The sequence below is a fragment of the Neofelis nebulosa genome, chromosome 6 (genome assembly GCF_028018385.1).
Source record: "Neofelis nebulosa isolate mNeoNeb1 chromosome 6, mNeoNeb1.pri, whole genome shotgun sequence".
NCBI classification, from domain to species: Eukaryota; Metazoa; Chordata; class Mammalia; order Carnivora; family Felidae; genus Neofelis; species Neofelis nebulosa.
The window spans coordinates 57013650-57032907 of NC_080787.1; the positions used below are offsets into that span (position 1 = coordinate 57013650).

The window sequence follows — 19258 nt, forward strand, 5'->3', positions numbered from 1 at the left end:
TCAAGAGAATGGTAATAAAACCTTTTTACTTTGTATGGGTATTTACTTCTAAAACATCATGAATGATTATCAGGCTTACTTATGTTTTGATGTTTAAGGGAAGAATCCACTTTTCAAAATGGTAAAATACCTATTGTACGTAACTCTGGTCACAGACTTAATATTCCCAATTTTCAATATTCCACTTTTTATCTTCAACTAAGGAGATACAAATTTGAAATACGCATACTCCATATGTTTGTTTTTGGGGAAAGTACAATGTTTGTCAATTTAATTTCAAATTTCTCATTTCCAAAATGAATCCTTCTTATTACTCTTTCTTCCATCCATGGGAAATGTTTATAAATGCTTATGTAAATGCATGAGCTTCAACCAGTCATTATTTTCAACCCTTCCCCCCAAATACCCTGCCATACTTTTTCCTACCTCCCCTTCACAGCACTACCAGTTCCAAAGCCATCCTTTTGTTTCTACAGAGAAAATACTGGTTAAACCGCCAAGAATAACAAAATGCCTCATGTAGTACAAGCTTCTTTTACCTCCCAAATGGCTCCACTGCCACTTAATTAGATATGCCAGAGAGGCTTCCTGAGGGAAAAAAAGAGTCAACGGGAGCTAATACAATCTACCATCCTGACATTCAAGAGAACCAAATAAAACATGACTCAGTGCATTTAAAAGAATGGAAAATGAAAAGACCATCCTCAAAAATAAACTAGTGTGCAATTTTTTACCATATAAAAGGAAGCTCTGGTATGGAAAAATGATGAACATCCTGCATTTGTTAATTGAGGAAGCATTATATTCAGTTTAGTAACAGTAACTTGTTTAAAAATGATGAATCATAATACTCTGTTCCTTCCTGGCCTTATGCAGCTAGGTGTGGGGAAAAGAGGATTGTACTGGCAGCTGGACCCTCCACATCCCAGCAAGGCCTCTAAGACACTACAAGAATCTGAGCAAGAAAGCAAGCTCAGCAGGATGTCAGTAGCTCCTCTTTAAGACCAGGAGGTGAGGACACGAGTGACGATCTCTTCCTCTTTAAATTTCCTGCAGTCCTACTCTCTTAAATAACTTACCTAATTATTTATTCCATTAAATACAAGGTTAATAATTAGCTTCTTTAAACCAAAAAAAAGGTCATCTCTTGCCATTATTCCAAACTGGATCTACTATTATGAATTTTCTATAAATTAACATCTTGTAATCAAAATTACCATACCCATAGCATTTCTTTTACATTCAGAGAGCTCCAAAGACAAGCACAGTATCATTCTGATCATTCTCTTTTTGTGATAGTTACTCTTTTTATGGTTATCAGACAAAAAGCAGCTCCTTGGAAATCCTCCTCCTTTTAAACAAATGAAAAGCACTATACAAATCCAACTAAATGCTTATAGTTTGGTTTTGAACCCTAAATGTATAATTTCTTAAACTATTTTACATTGTTCTCCCCCAACACACACACAACGACAGCAAATACATACTAGTCAAATTTGTATCAAATCTGGATTATCTGTCAACTGGGTGGCAAGAAACAAGTAGTACAGATCTTCTTAAATGGTTGAGAGTTTGGGAAAACATACAGTTGGGCATTAGAATGTGTTTTATTCTTCTATTTGAATAAAACAATTCCTGGCACTCTAGAAATTGGCAATAATGTATTTCAAACTGAGTAAATAATGAAACTATCCTAGGAAAAAACCAACCCAAGAGAACTAGAAAACAGTTTAGTTTGTAAATATTTTGGTTCACACCTTGGAAATGAGAAGAGTATGCTTTGTTTAAAACAGTATTTTTAAATCCCTGCTATATAAGACTAGTGTGTTAAAGAGAATGAATTATAGGAGGTGACACTGTCATTAAATATTTATAAAAATTCTTGCAGAAAGGAGCCCTAACAGGGATCACAACACACAAACTCAAGATCGTATTATTACTATATAATTTCCCCCTACAATGCAAGATACTCATGACTTGGGAAACTCTCATAACTTACTGCTCACTCTGAACTTGGTTGGTTCCATTCTCTTATAGAGATTTTCAAATTCAATGGTCTAAAGCAGAAACAGCTGCACTGGACTTTGTTCATGTTGGAAAACTGACATTTCTCTAGCAAGTGCCAAGAGCAGTCTCAGAATTACAATATGTCAGACTTTATCCAAAAGGAGATGCTCTTATTTTCATACATCATCCAAATGTTGTTCAGAAGAAATTGCAAACAAGATCCCTGAAGCCATATTAACCAGTGTCCCAAAGGAACAATTACGGCTGTCCACATATTGTTTGGTCCAAAATATTCATTTCATAGCAGAAGTAGTAAAGCAGGTACCAAAATGAGTTCTTCTCCTTTCAACAATTACAGGTGTTTTCGAATATTGTCGGATTAGCACTGAACATGATGTCTTCACAACTCCATGCCCTATACTGCTGCGAAGGTCAGAGGAAACATATTACTCAGAGCTAAAAGAAAAAGTATTCTCAGAGCAGGAGGAGGAAAAGTTCCCAGAAAGAGATAGAGTAGGAAGTGATTTGCACGAATGAGGAAGAACAAATGGCCTGTTGGACATTATTCAACTCTTTTCCATTTGTATCCACAGGAAGCCCTGAGTATGGGCTCTTAGACTGGATTGGCAAAGCAATTTCAGGTAAATTCCCCACTAGCAAAACCGGAGAGAAACAGGAAAAAGCCATGTCCAGAAGAGATTAGAATGCCCAACTCCACAATCATTAGGGGCAAGCTATGGGAAACGGGACAAAAAAATCCATATGGTAGTAAATACAAAATCACAAACACAAAGATATGAACAAATATTCAACAAAAACTATCATCATGGAGGAAGACACAAAAATAGAAAATATAGTAACTAACACCCATAGAAAGAGTTAATACAGTCAAAAGACAACTGGCTTAAATGTACTTAATATTCAAAAGTATATGTGAGAATATTTGACTATGGACATTAATATATTGAGAGCTACCTGAGATAACTGAAGAGGAAAGGAGTGAAACAGAAAATCAAGTGAAAGAATTCTACCAAGTTACAATGCAAAAGGACACTAATTTTATAAAATATTAAAAAAGAATTTTCAGAAGGAAAAAAATTAAAAGACATATGAAGAAAAAATGGAAGAAAAGCTTTCAGAGCTAAATAAAGACCTGAATCTTCAGACTTAAAGTGTCTCACAAGTTACAAATTGCTTGAATGTAGGGGGAGAAAGACCTCTTTTAGACACATACTGGTGAAATATCATAATTCAAAGGATAAAGAAAAAAATCTTAAGTGTTTTTATGGGGTGGGGGAGAGAGGAAATAGAGAGGATACTTATTTGCTCTCTCCAAAAAAATTACTAGGGGATAAACAAAATTAAGAGCTAGTTGTAAGATGTAATTTTTTTTCACTTAAAAGGATTTGCCCCCACCCCTAACATTCCTCAAAGTTAAACTTCTGTCTAAAATTATTACTGAAAAAAATTTAATAATGTGCTAGAAAATACAAGCTCTCAAACTGGTAGCTGGTGGGGAGTGGGAGATGGAGGGTGGTCAAGATGATAGAAATCATGTACATAAGATAAGTTATCTGAGGGAGGGGAACAGATACTAACTAGCTATTAGTAGGAAAATATGTTTTAATTTATATAAAGAAATAGAATGATAACTATTATTATACAAACAGGAATATAATTTCCATAGATAACTGGTAAGGGAAGAAAAGGATACAAATTTAATTCCAAACAAAGACAGAAAAAATAACAGTAATAATTATAATCAAGAACAAGAAAGCATGATAAAAACAGAAAACAAAGGAAAATGCAAAGAAAGAGAGAGTCCAAACATTTTAGCAATCATAAAATGTTTAATGGGTTAAATTTAGTATTTAGAATTTAGAGATTTCAAATTGTAGGTGTTTTTTTTTTTTTAAGGTCCTCCTGCACGCTGCTTACAAGAAACCCACCTACAACATGTGTTAAGTTCCAAGAATACTTCAAATCAAACTCACCTGTACTTTTTTGATGGGAGTACTAAGGTGACATCAGAAGAATACTGTGCTCAAGAGATTACAAAAATGAAAACAAATTAAATCTAAGCTTAATATAAAACAAAATGGCTCCCCAACGGAGAGTAACACCTAATGCCAACATGGTAGGTTTCTAGTGATGGTGTTTAGAATTCTGCCACTTCCAGTTAATTGGTTACTGTAATTTGGGTAAGAGCATTGATGACCTGCAAATGAAAATTCCAAACAAAGCAGAGCTAAGACCTCTGGATGAATGAATAAAAGACTTTGGATTTAAAAAGATCACACCTGGATAAATAATAGACCAACTGCCACAAGACAAAATTCAAAAGAAACACAAAAAATTCCTGGGCTCCAAAATCTGGAGTGTAGAAGGCTCAGTAGGAAATCTGTTGGCCTCACAGCTGGAGGTCCAAATAGACTAAAAGGTCTTAGCTCATGGTAAACTGAAGTCATTATTGTAAACTGGCTGCCAACAATTAGTTTGCTCTTGGGCTACACCCTTTCTATTCAGCAACCAATGGTCAGATAGAATCAAGCTTCAAATGTGTCTAGAGAAGGCTGAGGAGACTGGAGAAGTAACTGCAAACAACTACAAAAAAGAAGCAGTGTCAGAAATCTGATGTTTCACTTTGTTAGAAATAAGCCCATCAACCCAATCAAAGGAGGGACACAGAGACTTGGAGCACAGCCAAGCCAGGCTTTTATCACCATTGTTGCAAGAGTGGATGTCTGAGGGACAGGCACACTCTGGGCAGTTACAGCAGACAACTTATCTCCCAGCATGCAAGTCCCTCCCCTGATTCCTCATTGACTGAGTACTACAGAGGTTACAGCCTTACCCAGACATGGCCTGTGCCCATATAAGGCAAAAAGGAGTCTGATTGGAACAAGTGTACATTCCCTGAGGTGACACAGACACTTCAGTTCTTTGGCACATGCTCATTGCAAAGCCCATGAAAATAAGCCCGCAAGAGGGAGAGGGGAAGAAGAACCAGAAGTGCAGTATCCAGGGGTTTGGGACGCCAAGGGGTGGGGGGCAATTCATACATATTTCCAATAGGTTGTAAATCTACTGTTAACTAGACGGCTCAGCTTTTACTTGTATTTCTGAAAATGAATCATCTCCCTTACTTCTCATAAGTTGTCTTCAAATACTGGCAAGGCTGCCACGTGGAAAAGAAATTAAGATTCTCCCTCTCACTCCCAGAGTACGGAATTAGGACCAGTGCCTGGAAACTCCAGGAAGGAAGTTTTCAGTTTAATTTTAAAAAGTTTTTAATAAATGGAGATGTCCCCCAAACTGAAAATTTCCCATCACTAGACGTGTCTGGAATTGGACAATACTCAGTAGGTACGCTACAGGGATAAGCATTACTGGTATCAACAGCATTTATACTGTAAACAATTATTTTTAAGATAATTTCCAAACCTATGATTTATGTTGACTGGAGTGTGTGTCTAAACTGAATCATTTATCCAAACTGCACCATGCTTCTAGAAGCACCATGCTTCTATGAAGCACATCATGACAAAAACAGACCATACCGTCCACAGTGCCTACCACCAGTATTAGACCATTTAGAGCTCCATCACAGTTTTATTTTGCCCCCTAAAAATTATACTTGAAATAGTCCATCTCCAAATGGTATCATAAGCAACCTGGGGTCATGATCAACGTCAATCTATTAGGTGCCCTGGAAGCCACTGAAATTAAACTTGCTGACTCATCACTTCTCTTGTTTTGGGTTGTTGTTGGGTTTTTTTCCTCTTCATATAGCACATAGTCAATGTTTTTATAATCAGCAACATGTCCTTGTTGTGAAAATAATGAAATACACAGGAATGGTTTCCTTGGAAGTTTCTATATCTCCCCTCCCCCTTGATATATCAAAATTGCTGCATTTTTCCATTTAAAACTTCCCAACTCCCTAGTGAGAATCACAGATACAGAAACTGAAACCCATTCTTGTGGATTTTTCAGGTAATAAAATACACCTTGTTCCTTTCTCCTTTTACCTTAGAACATACCGATAGATGGCTCTGAGAAAACAGAAATCCCAGAAGATTTTTAAGAGAAAAAATCAAAACATATAGTTCTTTAGAGTCTAGAGTAATAAAGATTAGCAAAGTCTTGCACTCAAGAGAAGCAAGGCTACATGTCCTCTTCACTAAGGTCTGGAAACAGTACAGTGTATAAGTGGATTCCTTAGGATACTGGCTAGACCAGCCTTTCTAAGAATTCGAAGTACAAAAACAATGAAATAAACAGTAAAAACTTTCTCCTACAGCTCACTTGATGATAAATGCTCATCTTTGAAGATAAACTGGAAGACAGGATGAAGTAGAAAGTGTACACACATTTATTTTTTAAGTCATTAGTACTTAAATTAAGTTTGAAAATGTAAAATTATCTTTGTTTCTCTAGTCTTACTTAGGCTGCTTTAGGCTCAAAGTTCAGAAACATGGCAGGTTACTAGAAGGGAAATTTCGGATTCAGCTTGGCAGCCATATCCAAAATGTTTAAATGCACAAACTCACTGCATTACTCAAACTTAGTATTTAATAATGTAATACGTCTGGCCAAAAATTGTCCAATGTGAAATTACACTACCCAGCTAAAAATTAAAAATATTTAGAGGTATAGTTAAGGAAACACAGATGCACAAAATGGCTTTACTATTCTATATCGGTAACTGGCCATTCATTTAATTGATTTAAAATGAATTAAAGATCAAAAATATTCACATTTTCAAAAAAAAAGAGGTTAGAGTGGAAGAGAGCCAAAGCATAAGAGACTCTTAAAAACTGAGAACAAACTGAGGATTGATGGGGGTGGGAGGGAGGGGAGGGTGGGTGATGGGTATTGAGGAGGGCACCTTTTGGGATGAGCACTGGGTGTTGTATGGAAACAAATTTGACAATAAACTTCATATATTGAAAAAAAAGATCAAAAATATTCACATTTTCTTCCAGCGTTCTTTCTTGTATAGCCTAAAAATAATTGATTCTGATCTCCCAGTGCCTCCCTAACTTTCCTCTGTCAGGCCTCAGTCGGTTGAATTCAATTAATCATGGGGTTTTTTTTGTTTTTGTTTTCTGGGCTTTTTTTTTTTTTGGTTTGGTTTTTCATTTAATAGACTAGGTATTAAGTCCAAATACTTTGTAGAAACTTATGTATATCATATATGTAGAACTCACCATGGTTCTGAGAACATAGATCCAACTACAGATGCTAATAGTAAACATTCAGACCAACAGGTCTAGTGGGGGGCAATTAATACACGAATGCAAATAAAACAACCTTCTTAAAGGACCCTACTGTAAGCAGCAATAAAACAGGGTGAGGGGCTTTGTGATGTGATGTCCAAAGCATCCATGGGGAAATTTGCTAAGAGAATATGAGTCTTTGAGGACAGTGATCGTGTCTCATTTATTGCTACATCAATAAGATCTAAACTACAGAAAGAAGTAAAAAATATATTTTCCATGTGGATGGATTAATGCATTCCTATACAAATGCACTGAAGTCCAGGCTGCAACAGTACAAAGGCACCTGGCTGACAAAGCAAATGGATACTCAAATCCAGGGCTACACCTGCCCATTGCAATGGCTGTCTTCTAATTTTCACAAAGCTGTGATAATGGGCTATCTATGGCCATGACCAAAGAGATCTCTGCAATAGCTAAATCCAGGAGCTCGTCACAAACCACCTCTAGCTGCAAACAAGACTTGAGGATACCCTCAACCCCATGAAACCACCACAGTGACCTTCTGGGACTCACTCACTCACACTGTGCCATCTAGCAAAGAAGGACAGTCTTGCAGACTCTAGATCAATACTCACAGTCACAAGGTGTTGCTCTCAAAGGCCTCTGTTACTGCTGCTAGTGCACTGCCAGCTTCAGGAGACTCCATCCCCTGCATCCACACTTTCCTCTCCCCCATCCCAACATGGACAATGGCAAAAATCTACATGTGCCTCTTCATGACCCAGGTTGTACAGAGGATATTTTCATCGAAATTAGTAACATGTTTTCCAAAAGATAGATATCCAAGTCCCAAGTGTGATAAAGCTGAGAAGCAGGGAGAATACTATACTTAGTATAACAAATTTGAGCTAACTTGAGTGCTTTTATCTGCCAGGCACTATGCTGAGGTGTTTATTTGAATTATTCCATTTAACCCTCCTGACCACACTAGGAAGTAGGTCCTACGCTCCTGACTTGACAGAAGGGCAAATTAAGCTTTACAAAGTTAAATACCAAGCACAAGGTCACACAGGTGCTAGGTGTCAGGGACACGACTACACAACACCCATGATCTCAGCTATTATCTTACATGCCCTCAACATCTTACAACACAGAATATTCTTTGGGCCTTCACAAGGAGTAATAAACTGATATTCTGCTGTTACAAAAACATTCTTTGTCATTTTAGCCATGCTTTACCATCTGTAATTCGTAGTAAAGCCATGCTTTACTGTCTGTGTCTTGTTTTTAAAAGCATATGTGGCACAATATGTACTTTATGAATTACAAGAACATAAATTAATCACACTGTAATATCATCTCTCATTTGTATGAGAATTCCAAATTACAATTTCAAGTGTTTCCATCTATAAGTCATTAGGCATTCATTTTTGCATTATAAAAGTAACACACGTATATTAAAAAATAGACAAAACACAGAAAAGCAGAAAGAAAATATCATTCTACCAACCAAACACAACTGTTAATGTTTTGAGAAACAGGCAATTCAGAGCTGAAAAATATAATTTCATTACTCATATAAACCTGATTTCCCCCACAAACCCATAATTCAGAATCAGAAAAAAAAATGTTTTCAAGTGTTGACAAGACCAATTTCTTTAAATATAATCCCCACATGGAGGCCGAAGAAAATTTTGTTTAGCCATCATGAAAAGGCATTTACAATTTTCTTGAAATAAAAAGATCTGTTATTGCATTATTCCTCATCCACTGTTGTCCATCTTCAGTGAACAATGAAAAAGCATGTTCATAGAAATTTTAGAAATGCATTCTACATTTCCCAGTACACTAATTTCCTAAAGGATTCTATCCCATGTTAACTTAAACTCTATATATAGATATCCTACGCTGAAATTCTTTACATGTCCCATGATGGCCTCAAACGGTGTTTTGGTATGTAAAAACATACAAAGAGCGAAATGAAAGACTTTACAATCACACCTGCCCAGCTGTCCCTTACTGTAGGCTCTTCCAAGCTACTAGCTTTCAGGGAGTTGGTGGCAGGCTGGGATGAGAATCCAGGTTTCCCATTTCCTGGTCTAGGGCCTTCTTGGGAATAGTAAGAGCATTGATTGATTTAGTATTTGATGTGTAAGTATTACTATTACTGTTTAAATGGCAGTATAGAAATGACACATAACTTAGACAGCAGGTACCTACTTGGTCCATTACATACTACTCACCTGCTTGCTTCCATTAAATAGATAGACTTTGAATTAGGTTCCAGGTGCCTCCAATTCCCTGCAAGAATATGAACCCTGCCTCTTTTCACCCCTTCTCGCTCCTCATTCCAAAGAAACCCAAGTAGGAACTCTACCTATACCATTCTAGTGAAGACAGTGACCGTGTCATCCCTGCTTCCCCCAGTTTTTATTTCACTCTTTCTCATTTCAAACCTTAGTCCAAAGGTGCTAGCTCACAAGTGTTTTGAACAGCAGAACTGTCAAAGGAGCTATAAAATGGAGAAAAGGCAGACTGCCCAAGGCAAAGGGAAATTTCTCCAGAAAGTGGTGAAGTGCATACATTCTCAGGACCCTAGGTGTTAATCTTCTCCATAGTGCCTCTCTCTAGAATCAACTCTCCCTTCTTGCCAAGATACCCTTCGAATCATATTCAACCCTTTCTAAAGATTGATACATGGTAGCATGTCAAGTGTCAGTCAAAAATGGTTGAAGAAACTAAGGGACACATCAGGCAGTGACTGATTATTCTAAATTTAAATCAGAACTATTTTTGTATTATGCATTTTTTTCACTTACAGAAATTTACAAAATGTTATTTTTATATAATAAATTGAAGGGAGTTTCCCACGAAAGAAAGAAAGAAAGAAAGAAAGAAAGAAAGAAAGAAAGAAAGAAAGAAAACTGCCAATTGGCTATTTATAGACTTACTAAACTGAACTTAGCAACTTCTAAGAATCCCCCTAGGATAGCCAAGCACAGGGTGAGTGCTTGATCATTATTTGATGACTGGCTGAACACTTACAAAGAATGTTCCTGTCTTAATATTCTATTTAATTCTGGATACTACTGGAAAACACAGGCCTAGACATATCCCACAAAGTGGAATCAAATTCTCTCTTCCTAATAAAGTAGCAAAATACATATATGATAGGATTTTGTATTTTTGAAAGTATTTCAAAAGTTGTTTCAATCATTGAATCATCTATGGATTTGAAAGTTATAATATGACACCTATATTCTGGTGTTTATATTTGCCCCAACAGTGTAATAAAACATTTAAAACTAAATTTCCAAAGAATATTTTTAGAACAACTTTCTAAAAGCTCAAACTTCACTAGAACTTCCTTTTACTTTGGATTTAAAAAAAAATTGTTGGTCCTTTATCTTTTCTTCTTGCCACCGATAACTCTAAAAACAGTTAACAAATAGCATAACTTTGCAATCATGGCTGAATTGACCTAGATCAAAACAACACACACAAATCAAAACAAAAATTAAACACTGAATCAAACACAAGCAACTGGCAGGATTCCCAGAAGGTCACTAAACTTGGACTTGAGAAAATTGTCAACGTTTCCTGAAATTTTCAAAGGCATCTCTGAGTTTTTTCATTAGTAAAAACCAAAATGCCAAAGAAACAACAAAGAGAAAAAACTAAATTGAATCATTAGAAAAGACAAACCTAGAGAGAAAAAATCCTTTTCCCAACTGACAGCTATAAATTTATTAGCTTGGCATTGTGGACATATTGTTTTCTGTGGTTTTCATTAAGAAAATCTTTTGAATAAATAACTCTGAACGCAAACTGGTTAAGTGGGATGGGTAGATCTGTAGCATTCCAAAAGCATTCTCAATCTTGGATTATGTGCCTTTGTCACATCATCTGACTTTTCAGAAGGCAAAGTAGTTGAATGAAAAATGTACTGAGTAGAACACAGGAAATCTGATTTGTTATCCAGCGCTATACATGAGCCTTTCACCAAGAATGATGCCTCCAAGCCTCCGTTTCCTCTTTATATTACAAAAATTATAATACCCTTTAGCATTCTAAAAATTCTATGAGTACCTGGGAATCCCACAGATATTAACGTGTGATGTTACAGAACATGTTAAGAACATGATTACTCCTTTTCACAGTACATTAACCCAACTGATTATTTTTTAAATCAGCTCGGGCACCAAAATTCTAAAAAACTCTCCTCAGGTGATACCAACGTGCAGTCAAGCCTGGGAACCAGTGGGTTAAAGCAGGGATTCTCAAAGTGTGGTCTTTGGCCAGCAGCAAAAGCATCTGGGAACTTTTAGAAATGGTATTCAAAATGTTGTATTATTTTCTGAGAAACTTGAAGTACTTCACTTATTATGAAACAAATTCTCCCACTATTCAATACAGAAAAGCCATCACATGAACATAACCTATATTATTTTTTTCTTAGGATCCAATTTTCAGAGGTAAAAACAGAAAAGAGAGCTGCCACTTAAACCATTCATTAATTCCAAGACAAAATAACAGTAAATTCTTATTAAGCATTTACTAAGAGTCAGGTTTATATATGCTAGCTCATTTACTCCATACAACCCTGCTGAGGGAGGTAGTGTTTCCCCAATTTTACTAATGAGGAAACAGATGCAAAAAATAAAGGTATATAACTTATCCAAGTTCAAACAACTAATAAGTGGCTAGGCAGCATGGCCGAACAGTGTCCTCAACCATAAGATGGAGAAGAAAGTTAGGGAACTCGGCCTCCATGTCTGATTCTCTGAGTGAGACCAGATCACGTGCCAGGAATAAACATTCCTCCTTTGTTTCTCACAAGAATGATAATGAATCTAGCTAAAGAATTACTACTGCATGCTAAGAAATATAATCCAAAGATAATAAATACAAAGTAAAACATGGATCCATTCCAGTGATGTGTTTAACTCACAAGACTTTCAAGATTGGCCTTCATAGTAAAACCAACCACTTTGGAACAAAATAGGCCCCTGAAACCAAGTAAATGAATGCCAGGTAACTCTCATCAAAACCCTTCTCTAAGTGAGCCAGGTTATGTAAATCAAATGCAATTAAGCTAGCCTCTCAAAGAGGATCTCTGCTCCAGTCCTTATGCCTAAAAGTTGAGAATCCTACAATCACCGTGGGGGCATTGCAGCATTGATCATTCCTAATTGGCCACTTACCACAAGCAGTGCTGCCATATCCTGTCACTGCAAATTGCGACATCACAGGCTCTCTTGGTTCTTCAGATAAATTATCCAGAACACATAATTTGATAACTGGAAGTTTGAATTTTCTTCCACATGCCCTTCATTTTCCCCATCAAGAGATGTGCTTCTGATCTCTCCTCCCACCCCCACAGCTACTTCTCATCTCATAATGAGTGAAACAGAACACTGTACTTCTATGAAATTGTAATGACATTTACCAACATTAAGTTCTAATTATATTCAATTTAATAACATTCAATTGTACTTTCAAAAGTATCCTAATAAAGACCTGATTTCGCAAATGAAGGAGTTACTAACATGCTTATGTGCTGGAACCTCCATTACAGTTTAGTCTTCCAAAAGAAACCTAAGATTCATAATAGGCAGGTATTGTTAGTTAGGTGTGAGAGGAGAGTAATAAAGCAGAGGCTGGCCACACCCTCAGAGCCACCCCAAGGGTTATCATCCACACCTTCAGAGCCACTTCTAAGGGCTAAAAGAACAGGAAAGGCCTAGCCACAGAGCTGACTCAAAAGTCACAAGGGGACTTCTAAGAGCTGAGAATGAGCACAAAAGGTGCAACTTGCCTATAAGTACCTTTAAGGTCACAAAGAAAGCTCATTAGACACAGTAATAGTATAACCTCTTGCATTCAAAGATGCAAGATAAAGGCACTTTAAGTTCAAAATCTAATATTCGCTTTATCCCTGAAATCAAAGTATAATCAAGATTAATTTCCAGGTACAGAATAATCTGGCATCCTTTTTGGAATTGATACCCTATTTTTCCATGAGAACTTTTTGGTCCAGATCAGTTCCAATCAAATACCAAGCAAAGAATTGCTTTTTGTGTATGTGGTTTGAAGCATTTTGAAGTTATTACAGTTCAGGAGGAAAAGGATTCTTAAATTACCTCACCTCCCCTTTTTGCCAGTTTAGGCCTGTCCTTGCTGTGTCCTCATTTTGCTTTCTCTGATATTGTCTTGAACAAACCTTGATGTAACTGGATAAGGTTTCATTCTATTCTCACTCACAAGTACTTAAGCACCAGGGGCGCCTGGGTGGCTCAGTCAGTTGAGAGTCCAACTTCGGCTCAGGTCATGATCTCACAGTTCATTGAGTTCAAGCCCCGTGTTGGGCTCTGTGCTGACAGCTCAGTCTGGAGTCTGTTTCAGATTCGGTCTTCCTTTCTCTCTGCCCCTCCCCCACTCACGCTCTATCTCAAAAATAAACATTAAAAAAAATTTTTTTAAATACTTAAACACCAGATGGTACTTCTCAACTGGTTCTCTTGAATGCCACAGCATGCCACTTTTAGATGCTCTTTTATTTTACCATCTGAATTTTGTTTTGTAAGGAATGATACTGTGGAGGGCCAGAGTTCAAGACTATTTAAATGTGAATGTTAATAGATTATAAAATCCACCAGATGTTGAAATACTTCACCACAGATAGTGAATAACGACTAGTTGATTTGAAGCTAATCAAGTAAAAAAAAAAAAAAAAAGAAGAATTCTAGAAAGTTCCATTAAAAACATGCAATAATATTACAAAAATAATTTGAAAATATTCCTGTGTTCACATTCTGGTAAAAAGCAAATACTGTAAATTCTAAGGGTTAGGTTGACATGTGAATACAAAATCTAATTACGTTATCAACATATTTTTCATTTCAAAAAGTATTTGGGGATTAGGTTTTTTCTTAGTTTGAGTGTGGTGTGTGTATTTCAAGCTAACAAATATTTACTTTTTTAAACACTTTAGTATTATTTCATTTAACTTTGACAACAATGTGAGAATTAAAAGTACGCATTATTGTACTACCACAGTCCCCATTTTACAGATGAGGAAAGTGAGGCTCAGAAAAGTTATGCAACCCTCCCAGAGCACAGGGAAGCAGAAGAGCCCATTTTGAACCTGAGACTTGAGCCTCAAAGCCTCCTGTTCGTAACCACTACCTGTATTTTCCCCAGTTCTCTAAACACAAGCTGGGTACCTGTCCCTTAACAAGCCTATATACTACAGTCACAAACTGGCACAGCAAATACCAGCTTGGAAAATAAACGTTCTCTGTACAGGATGTCTTGCTACAGTTAGCACTGTGTTCACCACACCACACATGTGCTGGGGCTGGAGTCATGCCTATTCTAGCTTTTTAATCCAATGTCAGATTTTCTAATCCATTTAAGCTTATTTGCAAAGTCATTCTATTTCTGTACTAATGACTTAGAAACAGCTGGAATCTTTTCAGCCAAAATTTTGAAATCTCAGATCTCTATTAAAAGAAAAAAGGAACCACTTCAGATAATCCAGAGACCTGCAATGCTGAATCCCCTTTCACTCTGGAGAACTGGCATAAATTCCTTAAACCTCCAACTGCTTTAAAAAAAAAAAAAAAAAAAAAAAAAAAAGTCCTGTAATGTACACTGATGACAGGGATGATCTGGAATCTTGTCGCTGGGAACCAAAGATTCATGTTATTACAACTAGAAAACTCCTATGTACATTTCTTCTTTGGCTTCATTTCAACTCTAAGAACATAAAATTCCTATTCTCCCCTAAAGTATGCAAATTCCACCATGTCAAAATTGCTCAAGATGATAGCTAAGTCTCTATACCCTTTAAAGGATCCTCCAAAGTTCCCAGTATGATTTTTTTTTTTTTCCAATATGGGTAAAACCCTACCAATGCATACCTCGGATTTTCTGAAAAGTATGGTTTCTTTCTCCTTCTGTGGAGGGGAATCTGCAGGTGTTTGCCCTTAACTGAGATCCAACCCAATAGTTCTCAAAAGCAAGCAAATGCTAGCATCACCTGGAGGACTCAAATAACACAGAGAGCTAGGCCCTACTTTGAGAGTTTCAGTCTGTGCCCCAAAGTGTCCCTTCAAGTTCCCAGGTGAGGCTCCTGTTGCTGGCCAGAGATTTACACTTTGAGAACCACTGCTTTAACTCACTGGTTTCCAAACTATTCCACGTGGAAATCACCTGAAAAGAGTTGGGTTTTTTTGTTTGTTTTGCTTTGTTGTTTTTTTTTGTTTGTTTGTTTTGTTTTTAATGTGGACGCCCCAAGCCCCACTCCTAGAGACTCTGATTTAATTGGCCTAGGGTCCTGCTCAAGCACCAAGTTTGTGAAGCTCCCCCACGAGCGCGTACAGCGCAGGAATCTTCAAGAGCCTCTGGGCAACGTCCTGCGCGTTCACCCACGCTCCCGACGCGCCACGTGTGGACGCCACCGCCTCTTCCAAGGGGGACGTTGGGCTTAAGGGGTACCTCACCGCACAGCATTCTTTCTCGGGGCCAAACACCTCGAGGCAGAAATCAGCACCCAGCGAACCTCCCGTGATCCGTTAGCACTCAGTAACTTTGCAAGACAAACCCTGACATCCCAGCCTCCAGCCTGGGTGCGGGACTTACTTCTCAGTTCACCAACCGTTTCAGCGCAGGAAGAAACTGTACCCTCAGGCCAACCAAAACGTCAGGCTGCAGCCCCCCTGGAGGGCCAGCAGGGAGAGAGAAGAAGGCAGTGTCACCTTACCTGGCGCAGCGTCCAGGGTCGGGGTGGCGTCGCAACCAGCTGCGTGTTGCACCAAGGGTTCGGGGGCGTCCCAGGGAGTGACCAGCCCCAACCCGGGCAGAATCTGGGCCGAAGCGGGCTTGCTGCCCTCCGCCCCGAGCCCCGTCTCCCCGCAGCGACCAGTGCCGAGCGCCGCGGCTGTGAAGCCTACTCTCAGCCCCCTGGAGGCGGAGCCCGGGAGATAAGGTTCGCGCTCCCCACCCGCCCCCTTTCCGGTGGGCAAGGCCAGAGGGTGGGTTTTGGATCGCGATCTCCAAACTAGTGGAACCCTGGTAGAAACACGCTCACTTAAAATCCTGCCAGGACCAGAAAGTAGACGACTGGAGGGGCGGACTGAGGGACTGCCCGGGAAGCGGGAAGGTTAAAGGCGACTTTCAGAGGGTGAGAGGGCAAAAGCACCAAGGGAGCGAGGACCTGGGGAGCGTCGCCGGCACTCATCAGAGGTGGCCTGCCTCTCTTGGCCCTTGAGAACGGCCCCCAGGGGTCGCCAGGGTTAGTCACCCTGCTCCGCCCTGCAGCTGACTGTTGTACCTGTCTTTGACCTAAGGTAACAGCTACCAGAACACTTGAGGGGAGTTCACTTTCACATAGGTAGGCGGTTGCCTTTGCGGACCTAAAAGTTACAGGAAGTCCTGGAACAAGGTGACTGCCTTTGTGACAATAAAGGAATACTCATTTGTTCTGTCCATTACTCACAGAGCGCAAGAAAGTTCTTTCACTGTCCTGTGTTTAGAATTCCATTGTGCCCTGACTCCCTTTATCCCCCTCACCTGTCACTCTCCCCACTTCTCACACTGCTTCCCCACCCCCATGTGGCCTGCTTGCCACCAGTGTGTTTTTCAGTTCCTGCTTCTCTTCATTCAGGTATCACATGCCTCTTCCAGACAGTCCTTCCTGAACACTATAGCCAAATGAAATTCACACAACCATTCACATTCCCCAACCCCACTTTATTTTCAACAGATTACTCACCACTCTTTGAAATTGTATTATTTGTTCTTTGGTTTTGCATCCATCTCAAGGTAAGCTCTATGAGCGAGAATTGGTTTTGTGCCTCACTTTCTGCATCTACAACAATACTTGGAACATAGTAGGTGCTCAGTAAATATCAGCTGAATGAATGTGTGAACTAATTTATCTCCAGGGGAGAATGTTCACAAAGAAATGCCTTCCTGCAATAACTGAATCCTAAATTCAGGTCAGATTCAAACATCTTGGGAGAATTGTCACTTTCTGCATTTCTTCACTCATTCATTTATACATTCATGTTATAGTCCATTGGTATGCAAATATGTTTCTTCCTAGGTCATATCAATGAAAACATAACAATTTCCCAATAAGGAGACATAGATAGCAGCTATATATATATGTGTGTGTGTGTGTGTGTGTGTGTGTGTGTGTGTATATATATATATATATATATATAGCTGTAATTATCTGGGGACATGTTCAATGACTTCTTAGATTCTCAAAGTATGACCCTCTGCTTTTCATGTATTAAATGGTTAAAAGCTTTCCATGTATTCCCATGTCTACATCTCCAACCCACGTCTCTTTCTCCAACTTTTAGCTGGACATCTTTATTTGTATGAATGACAAGCACTTCAAATAAAATGTGGTCAAGCCTGAGTTTATTATCTTTGTTTTCCTCTTTAGAAACCTGCTCCTCCTCTCTGCCTTCTTGCCTTTCTCAAAGTCACCACCAGTCATCCAATTGCTCAAGCTAGGACTTTGCCTCAGTCTTCACTCTAAAGTAAATATGACCCTCTCCTGATTAAAACACTAACATGGTTTTTCTTTGCTCTTAAGCTCTGAATTCCTTAAACGTGTCTCCACGACTTTTCTCCACACTTAGGACTTGCCGCTTCCTCTCCACCTTCTCACCCCCTTATCCTTGAAACACTAGCCATACTTAACTTCCGCTGCCTCGAACCCTCCATGCCCAGACTTCTGACTTTCAGAAACTCTGAAATAATGCATTTGTGTCATTTTAAGCTGCTAAGTTTTGGAGAATTTGTTATGTGACAATAGAAAACGAATATGGTGACCATAAGTCCAGATATTCTAGCAAAATCTGAATTCCCTGGGCTATTTTCTCGAATAATATTAATTTGATATTAAAAATAAATTATTGTATTCCTCAATAAATACCTTATTCATTGGGGCCCCTGGGTGGCTCAGTCAGTTAAGCATCCGACTTCAGCTCAGATCATAATCTTGCAGTTCGTGAGTTCGAGCCTGGCATGCTGACAGCACAGAGCCTGCTTCGGATCCTCAGACTCCCTCTCTTTCTGCCCCTCCCCAGCTCGTTCTCTCTCTCTCTCTCACTCTCTGTCAATAAATAAGTAAACTTAAAAAAGTATTTATTATTTAATTTTTATTTGTTTAATAAACTTATTTATTGTCTATTAAACACTTTAAGACTTGTCCATAAACATGTAAATTTAAAATTTAGAAAACAGAACATGCTTGCCAAATAAAATTTCCCAATTTTTGTTTTAGGACATTATTGTATCAAATCTATAATATAGCCTCTTCCTCCTTGGTAACAGAGAGCTTAGTCATAGATCCCAAAACCAGAACAGAAGAGACCAAAAAAATCCTTCATTTCCTTTACAGTCCCCTTTATCTCATCTTGGCCCCATCCAAACCCAGAATATGGATATAGAAGGAACTGTGTTACAAAAAGATTGCCTATAATTGATATATTGCTCTCTTAGAAATGCCTTCTGCCCTGACTATTCAGGGCTTAATCCTGCTCAAGCCAATAATTTTTCCTGTTCTCCAGAAGAATAAGCCTATATTATTGCATTTTAAAAAAAAAAATCTCAAATTTGCAACAGCTAAAACATATTTAACCAATCTACCACAGCTGAGCCACACAGCGACAACTAAAAGTCAATACCATTGAGAAGCAAGTGTCATGTCTGTATTGCTCACCATTATATTCCCATGTGAACAATAAACAAATATTTATTGAATGAACAAATTGGCTAATGTGACAAGACCAAGGGAGAATAACATGAGTGTATATACACTGAATGCACTGATGTTGTTCCAAGCATCAGGCTAGTCTTTTGGGATAGAGCTGCGAACCAAACAAGCCCCTGTCTTCCTTCAGAAGTAGCTAAAATCACCCTCAGTTAATGCACCATTCACAAAGGCAGCAGTTTTCCAATACTCTCTCTCGGATTGCAGGCAGGATCATCCCAAGCCAGTC

At 38.4% G+C, this 19258-nt stretch overlaps 1 protein-coding gene across 1 annotated transcript in view; it reads right to left on the reverse strand.

Annotated features, from left to right (window-relative positions):
* Positions 1 to 16082, reverse strand: part of COL21A1 (collagen type XXI alpha 1 chain) — a 172567-nt gene extending 156485 nt beyond the window's left edge. Inside the window, exon 1 of the mRNA XM_058734305.1 lies at positions 16000 to 16082. The gene's annotated coding sequence lies outside the window, so the exon portion shown is untranslated. The remainder of the gene's footprint in view (positions 1 to 15999) is intronic.
* Between the last annotated feature and the right edge of the window lie 3176 nt (positions 16083 to 19258).